At 32.2% G+C, this 10,334-nt stretch overlaps 1 long non-coding RNA gene across 1 annotated transcript; it reads right to left on the bottom strand.

Annotated features, from left to right (window-relative positions):
• Nucleotides 1-1,965: 1,965 nt before the first annotated feature.
• Nucleotides 1,966-4,752, bottom strand: LOC112791618 (uncharacterized). Its single transcript, XR_011880359.1, has 2 exons — nucleotides 3,726-4,752; nucleotides 1,966-2,388 (listed from the first exon to the last, which is right to left on the bottom strand). It is a non-coding gene; the product is annotated as an uncharacterized lncRNA (long non-coding RNA).
• Nucleotides 4,753-10,334: the final 5,582 nt, after the last annotated feature.

Below are 10,334 nucleotides of genomic sequence, written 5' to 3'. Positions count from 1 at the left end.
AACCCAAAATCAACCTGAATGAATGTTATTGATGAACAAAAACTTCTTTGAATCCAGAGTGGAGCTCACTCTTTAGGCACAAAATAGCATTTTTTCCGCTCTCCTCTTTTCTTTTTCTCTTTTGAGTAGATATAGCATATAAACTCATTATATTATACAAAATGTTATTTGTATACTAAAATCAGTCATTATATATTTGTATACTAAAATCAATCATTATATATTTATGTATAAATATATGTTTAGTTTAATTTATTTTTAATGTATATTTTGTATTCTAATGTATATTTTATTTTGTTAGTTGATTTTAGTAGTTAATTTTGATGTACACCTAACATGGTTATATATTATATTGGTTTTCACTAAGCATCTAGTTGTAGAATGGGACAAGAAAAAAAAATCTCTCTTTTTATTAATAGGAAAAAGATTAGGAGGCAATGACTAATAATTGATTGTTGATACAATCTCCAAAACTTTTGAAAAAGGAAAAGAAATTTAAATAACGAAAATCTTTTTATTAATAGGAAAAAGATTAGGAGGCAATGACTAATAATTGATTGTTGATACAATCTCCAAAACTTTTGAAAAAGGAAAAGAAATTTAAATAACGAAAATGTTTGGATTAGTCAAATAATTATAATTTGTCGATAATTAATAAATGTTAAATAAGATAAGTTTTGACTATTTGTTTGTTGGTGGAATTAATTACATAAATCAAAGGATCTTATTGTGTCCGACCAAATGTCATACATACATTAAATTTATTTATGCTTAGATTTCTCTGACTACTTCATTTAGAGTCTTTTTTAGTTCTTTTTGTCAAGTTTTTGGTTTTTGAAAAACCAAAATTTTTATTATGTCTTTTTAGAATTTAAAATATTTTTTTATTATTTTTATGCGTGACTAACATATAATCTGGTGGTGTATTGACAGATAGCACCTGATTTAATGCTCTTACACCGATAGAGTATTAGTTCAATTATAAATTTCACGGACATAAATCACTCACGTATTATCATACTAACAAAAGTTAATGTATAAGTATAACTATTATCGGAGTGATTCTTTAAATGGCCTAAAATATCCGAGTGACAATGTATGTGTATCGAAAATAGTTTTTTTTTCTTTTTTTTAATTTATGTAAGTTTATATTTTCCCAATGAGATGAATCAATTCAATTTGTATGTATTCTCTTTCACAACTAATGTTTCCAGCTCAATTTAGTGGTAAATTCGGAGTTAAGTCTCACTTTAATTCTTAAGATTGGTGAGTTATATTGATTTAGTTTTTAATTTTGTAATTGTTATAATTTAGCTTTCTAAATTTAAAAAAATACACTAATATAATTCTTTGTATATTTTGAATTTGATGCCGTTAGTAATGTAGTTTCAGTCTTATCGAAAATGTTTGGTAGCCAAAGAAAATCAACCAAAAATAGCCATAACTTCTCTTATTTAGCATTTATTAATTGTTACGACAATTAATAAATGCTAATAAGGCAAGTTATGACGATTTTTTTGTCTACCTAATATTACCCAAGTCTTATTATACTGAACATATTAAAACGATATTGTACTAAAAAAGGTATTAAACGATATTATTTGAGGATTGAAACAATTTTGTAATAACTAAATTCTTTGTCATAATCCTCAAACGACATTATTTAATGCATTCTTTAGCGTCAAAACGGCATCAAACGAATTATTTAATGTATTTTTTAGCGCCACAACGACATCATTTTAATATGTCTGACGTGACAAAGCTTGAGGCATATTACTATTACTAACGATGTTGAGTTCTGGTGACACAGAAAATACACTAAAGACTATATTAGTAGATTATTTTAATCTAAAAATTAAATTGTAATAATTGAAAAGATATGGACTAAATAACTTGCCAAAGATAAAAGTGGGGCTTAATTCTATAAATTTAGCTAAAAAACAAAAAAAAAGTAAAAAACGGCCAGGAATGAAATTTAGTGACTTAAATACATGGTCGCAAAATCGAAATATAACATCGTGATTCTCAATAATTAAAGAACCACCGACAATTAACGTGAGAGTATAATTTTTCCTTAAAAAAGATTAAACAAGAAAGGAAAAGTTATGCATGGCAACATGATGATGGATCCTTGAACAGCAGCAGAAGATGAAGGAGCAGAAAATGAAAAAGAGAAGAGAAGCTGAAGTACCATAAAAGATATGGAAGAATGGGATTAGTGGAGGTGCAAAGTTCTTCGCACTTGGCGTTGGTGCGCCATAGGTAATGTTAATCTGTGGTGGAATAATGAAGATAGTCACAACACCATAAAGAGGTGTCGGTGTCATCACTCATCAGTGCCCTGCTTACATGGTGATAACAGCATTGCTTGCAGTTGCGGCTAATTTTCTGTTTCATGGAAGTCAGACCAATAATATATTTTAATATTATTTTTTTTATGTTTTTTAAAAAGATGGGAGGAATCAAAATTGGAGGTTGTATTTTTGTACTTCAATTTTTTTAAAACAGAAATTAAATGGTACGATTTTTTTTTTATGAATATCGGGGCAAAAACGCCTAAAAAAACAAGAAAACTAAATAGAAATTGAAAAATCTGATCATTATATTCAAGGTTTGATTTTTGGATTTAGGATCTGATTTTTACGCTCTAAATTAAACTGTTCTACATTTTAGATTAATATTCTGATTTCTAACCACTCACAATCTAAAAAAATCAACATTGTAAACCTAATATCAAAATAAAAAATGGTGAGTTGCGACAATAATTCTCATATTCATCAATTAATATATGTCTAGATTTGACCCAGTACTGTGTGCTATATAGAAAGGCTTCGATATTTCAAGCTAGGTTTTTCTTATTTTTTTTTAATTTCTTATGAAAATTCATCATGGGATTTTATTCTTTTTTGGATAAGCATGTCTTTCTTTTATTTATTTATTTATTTACTTTTTCCCAAACAAGCCATGATTTGTTCTACTATCATGAATGCCCATATCAACTATGTAAAATTTTATTTGCGTATAAATATTTGTTCTAGAAATGTTCTTTTATCAACAGTTCGCATTACTTTTACAATTCTCTTTTCTCCAAAGAAAAACGAAATATCTTAAAATTTGAGAATTACTGCATAACTTTTTCCAGAAAAAGTTTGTAACAAAAAATTTCATATTAAAAACCAACTTTACTAATGGAAGGGAAAAAATAATGAGAAAGGATATATATGGTTGATAATTTTATTTTCTAAAAATTTAGAGTTTAAAATTTAAGTTAAAAATTTGTAATTTAAAATCTAAAATTTAAGATAAATAAAATAATTTTAAAAAAATTTATATTGACAAAAAAAAAACTCCGAGTATTACTCAAAAATAATAAGGAAGAAACTCAGGTGCAGTCAACTTCACGTGAAATAATTAAGGGTCGTTAAATAATTTGACTGATTTGACTAAATTTTTATCTAACGGCTCTCAGTTATCAACTTCACGTCAAGTTGACTGCAGTTGAGTTTTCACCGAATAATAAATAAAACCCCAACAAGAACATATTAAAGCAAAGTAGTAACCCGGTCAGAATTGAATTGTTCTACATCAGGAAATTCTGATCTCTTGTTAAGTTTATATCAAGAAAGCCCAAATTGCATGAATAATTCAAAATACAACATATCAATTGAAGTAATAAAGAACCACCAAAAAAAGAATTTGAACATGAACAAGGAAGAGAATCTAACATTTTAGGCATAGCTTCATGAATCATGATGTCAACCAAACACAGTTGTTAATGATAGTGCTCCCAAACCTACCATAACCAACCACCCCACTCCTCTGTTCCTAGCACCAGAGTAGTAGTATATCCATGTTGTTGGTTTTGGCTGGTTTACCTGCCCTGGCACAGGCACATATATGAACCTTGGCGGCGGCGGCGACGAAGGGTTGCAGTTTTGTGGGCAGGATGGAGACTTAGGAGGAGGTGGTGGTGGTGATGGCGGTGGCGGCGGGGGAGGACAAGGTTGTGGAAGTGGAGGAGGTGGCGGCGGCGGAGAAAGTTGCTGATCACATGTGTCCCCACAAGGACATGATCCACACTTGATTTGAGCGGTGTCTGGTGGCAGAGCAACCATTGATGCTGGTTGGTCTATCTTGTTAGAATAAGTGATTTCATGAACAAGAGATAATGAAAATGATGGAATGCACAAAAGAAAGATAAGCACTATTGTGATATGTGCTGAAGAAGAAGAAGCCATTAATTCTCTGAGTTTTAGGGACTTGCAAGTTTTGCACCCAAAGGTAGGTTAGGTATAAAATATGAGACACAGAGAAGAGAGAATATGAGTATGAATGTTTTATGTTTAGAAGAATGTAGGTGCTTCTAATAGTCATGAAACATTATTACGATCCACCTAATGGAAAATGTTAGGTAAACAATGACTATTTTGAACAATATGAACAACCACTAATCAAATAAAGATATACTATACCCTAATTTAATGCTACTAATTTAAATTTACTCTTTTAACTCTATTAATTCACATTGTTCACACATTGTTCAAAAATATTGTTGGTTACCTATACTTTTCCTTACGTAATTTGGTTATGTTTTTTTCCATGGTAAGAGAGAAGGAAAACTCGGTTTACCTAGTCCAATTGTTACTATTGTGTTTGATGGTGAGTTGCATGTGTTTGTTATAAATGTGGTAATGTAGGGGACCTTGTGTTTATGATCTCTCTGGTTAATTTCATGTTATAAATTATGCTCCCATTATTACTAGACTAGAAAGTATAGCAATATATTGGGTCCTTTATTTATTCCCTACACACTTTGATCGGGCATAAGAATATTTGTCTTTTTCCATTAGGTAATAAGGTGGTCAGATTCAGGCATCCATTATTATGCTGTTGCATAAGGTGTATGGTCAATAAACATACATAATTAATCATTTTTGAACCGGCCTGATGAAAAGAAAAGAGGAAACTAAATTTAGGCTATGGTGTGGCTGGGAAAGCAAAATAATGTTATTTAGGCTACCAATTTAGTTTACTTGTTAGTTTCAAATTTAATCTAAACTTCATGCATGTCCAGATCATATATATAGTTGTTAGTTACTTTATTCTATGTTCCATTGTAAAGAGAGCAAGATATGAAATTAAGTTCGCATATCTCAATATATAGATAATAGATCAGGAACTGCTTCCTTTACTTTGCATAAAGTGCCAAACTTACACCAATCCTCTCTTCTCCTCAACCTTATAAGTGACCAATTATTGGAATATTTTCTTATTTATTTAAAATATAGGTTGCACTTGTGGTACAAGTATCTTATGGTACCTTTTTCTTGAGATAGACTTTTTATATTCTATGTTTGCATTGTGTTTCAATCTTAATTCATAGAAAGAAATGGTGCAACTATAAGATTTTATATATTAGAGTATGATGTTTATGCACAAATTTTATTTATATCTAAAGTAGTTAAAATTCTTTGACTGTTTCGCCTGTTAGCACAATATATATATATATATATATATATATATATATATATATAGTCAGGTGAAAACTCAAGTGCAGTCGACTTGACATTAAGTTGATAACGGAGAGCTATTAGATGATTTGACTAAATTTTCATCAAATAGCTATTCGTTATCAACTTCACGTGAAGTCGACTACACTTGAGTTTTCACCCTATAATTATCATATGTTGATCTTGAACAAATAAAATTTTCGTCCTTTTTATATTAGCTAAACATGTCGATTTTGACTTCTAATTTTTTGAACAAAAAATATTTTGACCTGTTTGCATGTTTTGGTATAACACATTAAGAAAGGAATCAAATACCAGGAATAGGATATAAAAAGTGCACTTCCAATCTTTTTAAACTGGACCGATCAGCCATACCTTTTTAACCCCTTGATTATTCTTGGCCAACTTTTTACTTGTAGTTGCATGTCAACCAGACACACTTTCATTTATATGATGAGATTTATCATAAATTACTCATATATAACAATTAAATTAAGGGTGCAATAATGGTTAAGACTTAAGAGGTTATAATTTTATTAACAAAATATGCATATAACTAATTTCTAGTTATAAATCTTCATTTTCCTCTTTCCTTTCTCTTTTTTTCTCTAAAATTTTTTGTTTGGATTTCTACACACACTTTTGAACTTGGAGAACTTATTCTGTTCTTATAGATAATAAAGATATGAAGGTACCAGATGCTCCATGCTTTTTGTTGCACGAATTTATTATTGCTCTCACATACATTTGGTTGTTTGGCTGTCACGCAATGGCTTCAATTGGTTTATTTGTGAATATAAGTGTATCTGAGTGATTATGGAACACTATGTGGTTGAGAAAAGAGGACAAAAAGTTGGGAAGTGGAGTCCATTCTCACTTGGGCAACATTTGGTTTTTGGGACTAAGTATTGTGTTTGATAATTAGATGTTAGAACTTTAATTTTAATTAAGGGATACAAAATTTCAGTCTTACTTTTTAATATTTCCAAAAAATAGGTATACAAGAGCTTGAACTTGTTAAGAATAGAAATTGAAATTTTTATAATATTTTTTATAAATATTTTTATTTAATTTTTTAAATTTAATTTTAAATTTTAAATTTATCCTCCAATTTTTATATTTATTTTAAATTAAACATGATATTAAGATATAATTCAGTTTAATATATTTTATATTAAACATAATATAAAATTTAATTCAAATTTTATTTCTTAATCTCTATCTTATTGTCTCAATCTTTTTTTTATATACAATTTTATAGACTATAATAATTAAAAAATATTAATTCTATGTTGAAGGATGGTTATTGAAAATTAAAAAAGAGAGAAATTTAACGGCTACAGGAAGCCAAAATTTAAAGCAATAAATAAAAAATTAATCATTATAGACATGTAACTAGTGAATTGTCCATGCGATATACGGGTATGGTAAATTTAATGAAAATTATTTATTAAGAAAATATTTTTATGTTAATAACATCTGTATAAGTGTTCTATAATAAATTAGATTGTTTGATAAGATTGATCACAATTTTAAAATTTTGATTTTTATCCTGTAATTTTAATTTTTGTTGGCAGTTTTAATATTTTTTTAGCAAGTTAAAATATGAAGTTATTGTTTAAAATAGAAAAAAAGACAATAAAGAAATATAATCAAGCTAATTTGATAATGGTGCTGAAAAAATTGTTTTAGCGTGGTCAAACAAATTGAAGGAAGGCAATATTTATAATGTGAACAATTATCATTATTTTTACAAAAAAATCAATAATAATGAGAAAGAATATAAAGATAATTATAGTGTACAATTAAGATGATTGGTTGAAAGAAAATCAAATAGATAATTGGAATTATAAGTAATGATATTGTACACACAAAAAATCAAGTAGAATGTACACATGTAACCAAATATGAAAACAAAGAAATAATGATGTGAACAGTAAAGTAAATAAAGAATTGAGTACTATGTACTATGGAATAGTGAAAAAAGAACAAAAATGTATAATTCAGAGAAAGGTTAAACTATCGAGAGGAGTACAAATTCATTAAAATAAATTGGTATAAAATAAGTGTCAAAACATTTGATTGAGCTATTTTATGTGTAAAATGAATGAGAAGTCACTGAAACTAATCCAATACTTTGAAGTAACAACTAAATATATAATTGTGATCAATACTACAAAAATTATATACGACATGAAAGTGTTAAATTGTGTTTAGGGCAAATCACAATAATAAGACAGGAAGAGCAAAATTTTACACGAATTAGCCAAACAGAAAACTGCTTCATGAATCAACCAAACCACGTTTCTATGTAATTCAAAACATGTTAATTCGAACTACATTTCTACATAATTCGAATCAGCTGAATTCGAATTATACACAAATACACGCACACAATAATTCGAATCTACATGATTCGAATTATACTTTGCATAATTCGAATTAGGTTAATTCGAATTACACGTTTGCACGAATCCCCAAGTAGTTCGAATCTGGTTGATTCGAATTACTCACATTTTTCCTCTAGTAATAATTCGAATGGGGTTGATTTGAATTACACTAGATTCCGCTATATAAGAAGTTCAAACCTACTTCATTCGAATAACTTTTCCATTCTCATACCCCACCAAATTCCAGAGAAAACGACCCAGATTCGCTGCGACAAAGGCTCGAGCAGGATATCTAGCTGATGGTGGACGATCCGGAAAGACTATATCGTTTGGATGGAGTTGCTCATATAGCTGGGGTCATCAACGACGAGATTAGTAGTTTGATTTTTTATTTTTTTTGGTTTATTTTAGTGTTTTTGCATGTGGTTTATGTGAGTGGTTTTGCAAGTGGTTTATTTTAGTGATTTTGGTTGTGGTTTTGTTGGTGGTTTATGTTAGCGGTATTGCAAATGGTTTAATTTAATGATTTTGTTTGCGGTTTTGGTGGTGGTTTATGTTAGTGGTTTACGTTATCGGTATTAGTAGTGGTTTTGTTAGGGGTTTTACCTGTGGTTTATGTTAGTGGTTTAGGGTTGCGGTTTTGCAAGTGGTTTATGCTAATGGTTTTGCATGCGGTTTTTCTTAGTGGTTTTGCATATGGTTTATGTTAGTGGTTTATGGTAGCGGTTTTGTATGTGATTTATGTTAGTGATTTTGCATGCGGTTTATGTTAGCGGTTTATGTTAGTGGTTTATGTTAGCGATTTATGCATGCGGTTTTGCAAGTGGTTTATGCTAGTGGTTTTGCATGTGATTTTTGTTAGTAGTTTATGTTGCTTTTTTCTGTTACTGCTCTCTGCTAGTGGTTTATGTTGTTAGTGGTTTGCGTTAGTAGTTTGTAATTGGTTGTAATTATGCGGTCTATCTTATTCGCAGCCCCAGCGATGCATATCGAGCATGCGGCGGCAGCAGGGCATGGTACTCAACGATAGGTACGTTCCGTACTTGCAGATGCCCGGATTATACCATCTTGCGAGATTGAACGATAGATGGTTCAGATTAGATGAGCCCATCAACAGTGCGTTTGTTGAGTGCACGATCACACTACAGGACGTGGCGTACCAGTTGGGGTTGTCCGTTGACGGACGCTACATCAGTGGTTGCCTGACGGATTTCCACCTATATATCCAGGGTGGCCGTCTAGTCTGGGAGTGGTTCCAGGAGTTGCTTGGTGTGTTACCTCCTGTAAACCAAATTCAGAAGTTCGCAGTGAACTGCACCTGGTTCTAGGAGACTTTTGGAGAGTGCCCCGCGGGAGCCGATGAGGAGACAGTGAGGCGCTATGCTCGTGCCTATATCATGATGCTGTTGGGCACTCAGCTATTTGCTGACAAGTCCGGCAACCGTATTCACATCAGATGGCTACCTTATGTGGCTAGGCTTGAAGAGACGGGTGGCTACAGCTGGGGGTCGGCAGCACTAGCGTGGTTGTACTGGTGCATGTGCCGAGTGGCCAACAGACGTGGTGAAGTTAGCAGGCCTGTTACAGTTACTTCAGTCTTGGATCTTTTAGCGCTTTCCTGGGTTTAGACTTGCTGGGTACGATACGTTCAGCTGGCCCTTGGCCTCGAGGTACTGTTGACAGACTTTTCTATTTTGAGTTAAATTATTTAATTCCATGTCTGCTTAGAATGTTATTCTATTTTGTCATACTTTCCTTTCGTGATAACATCGATGTGAGTGGTCAGGTCACAATCCTTCCAGTAGCGAGAAGGGACCTCGAGTGCAGATGTCGAGGCTGAGGATAGACCTGTTACAGGCCAGGGATGTGAGTATACTAACTACTTAGATTTAGTTAGTTAACCTTTTATACTTCGAATCACGGGTTGCCTAAACATTGTTGATATGTTTTTGCAGTTTATCTGGATGTCGTATAGCTCTTCCGACGTACTTCAGGTTGTGCATCCGGAGGTGTTGGAGCCTCGTCATACGGCGTTATGACGGTGTGTGACGGCATTGATATATTTTGCCGTCATAGAGTGGCATCAGATTGATAGGGTGTTACCTCAGTTCGGCAGAGTACAGCCCCGCCCCCAGCCCGCCCTGAACATCGACTTCTTGATGTCGAAGGACGGTAGAGGCGGTGATCGTTGGTTCCCCTACAGTTTGCAGTTCTGGCATCTTTATTGGGAGAGCCGTGCGGACCACGTCCTCCGGTTTGATGTTATCGCAGACCCGGGTCCCTCACACGACTTCTTGGACTGGTGGCGTCAGCATGGGAAGAGGTTTTTGTCACCAGAGATGTACCTGGGTGATCCGAGAGCTGTGCCTATTCCTGTTGAGGAGATGCAGAGGGGTGCTGGATGAGTTCCTGAGATGGACCGCGTTGATGACGT

This window comes from Arachis hypogaea, chromosome 3 (genome assembly GCF_003086295.3).
Source record: "Arachis hypogaea cultivar Tifrunner chromosome 3, arahy.Tifrunner.gnm2.J5K5, whole genome shotgun sequence".
Lineage (NCBI taxonomy): Eukaryota > Viridiplantae > Streptophyta > Magnoliopsida > Fabales > Fabaceae > Arachis > Arachis hypogaea.
Note: the sequence above shows the minus strand (reverse complement) of the source record. Positions and strands in the feature narration are given on the sequence as shown.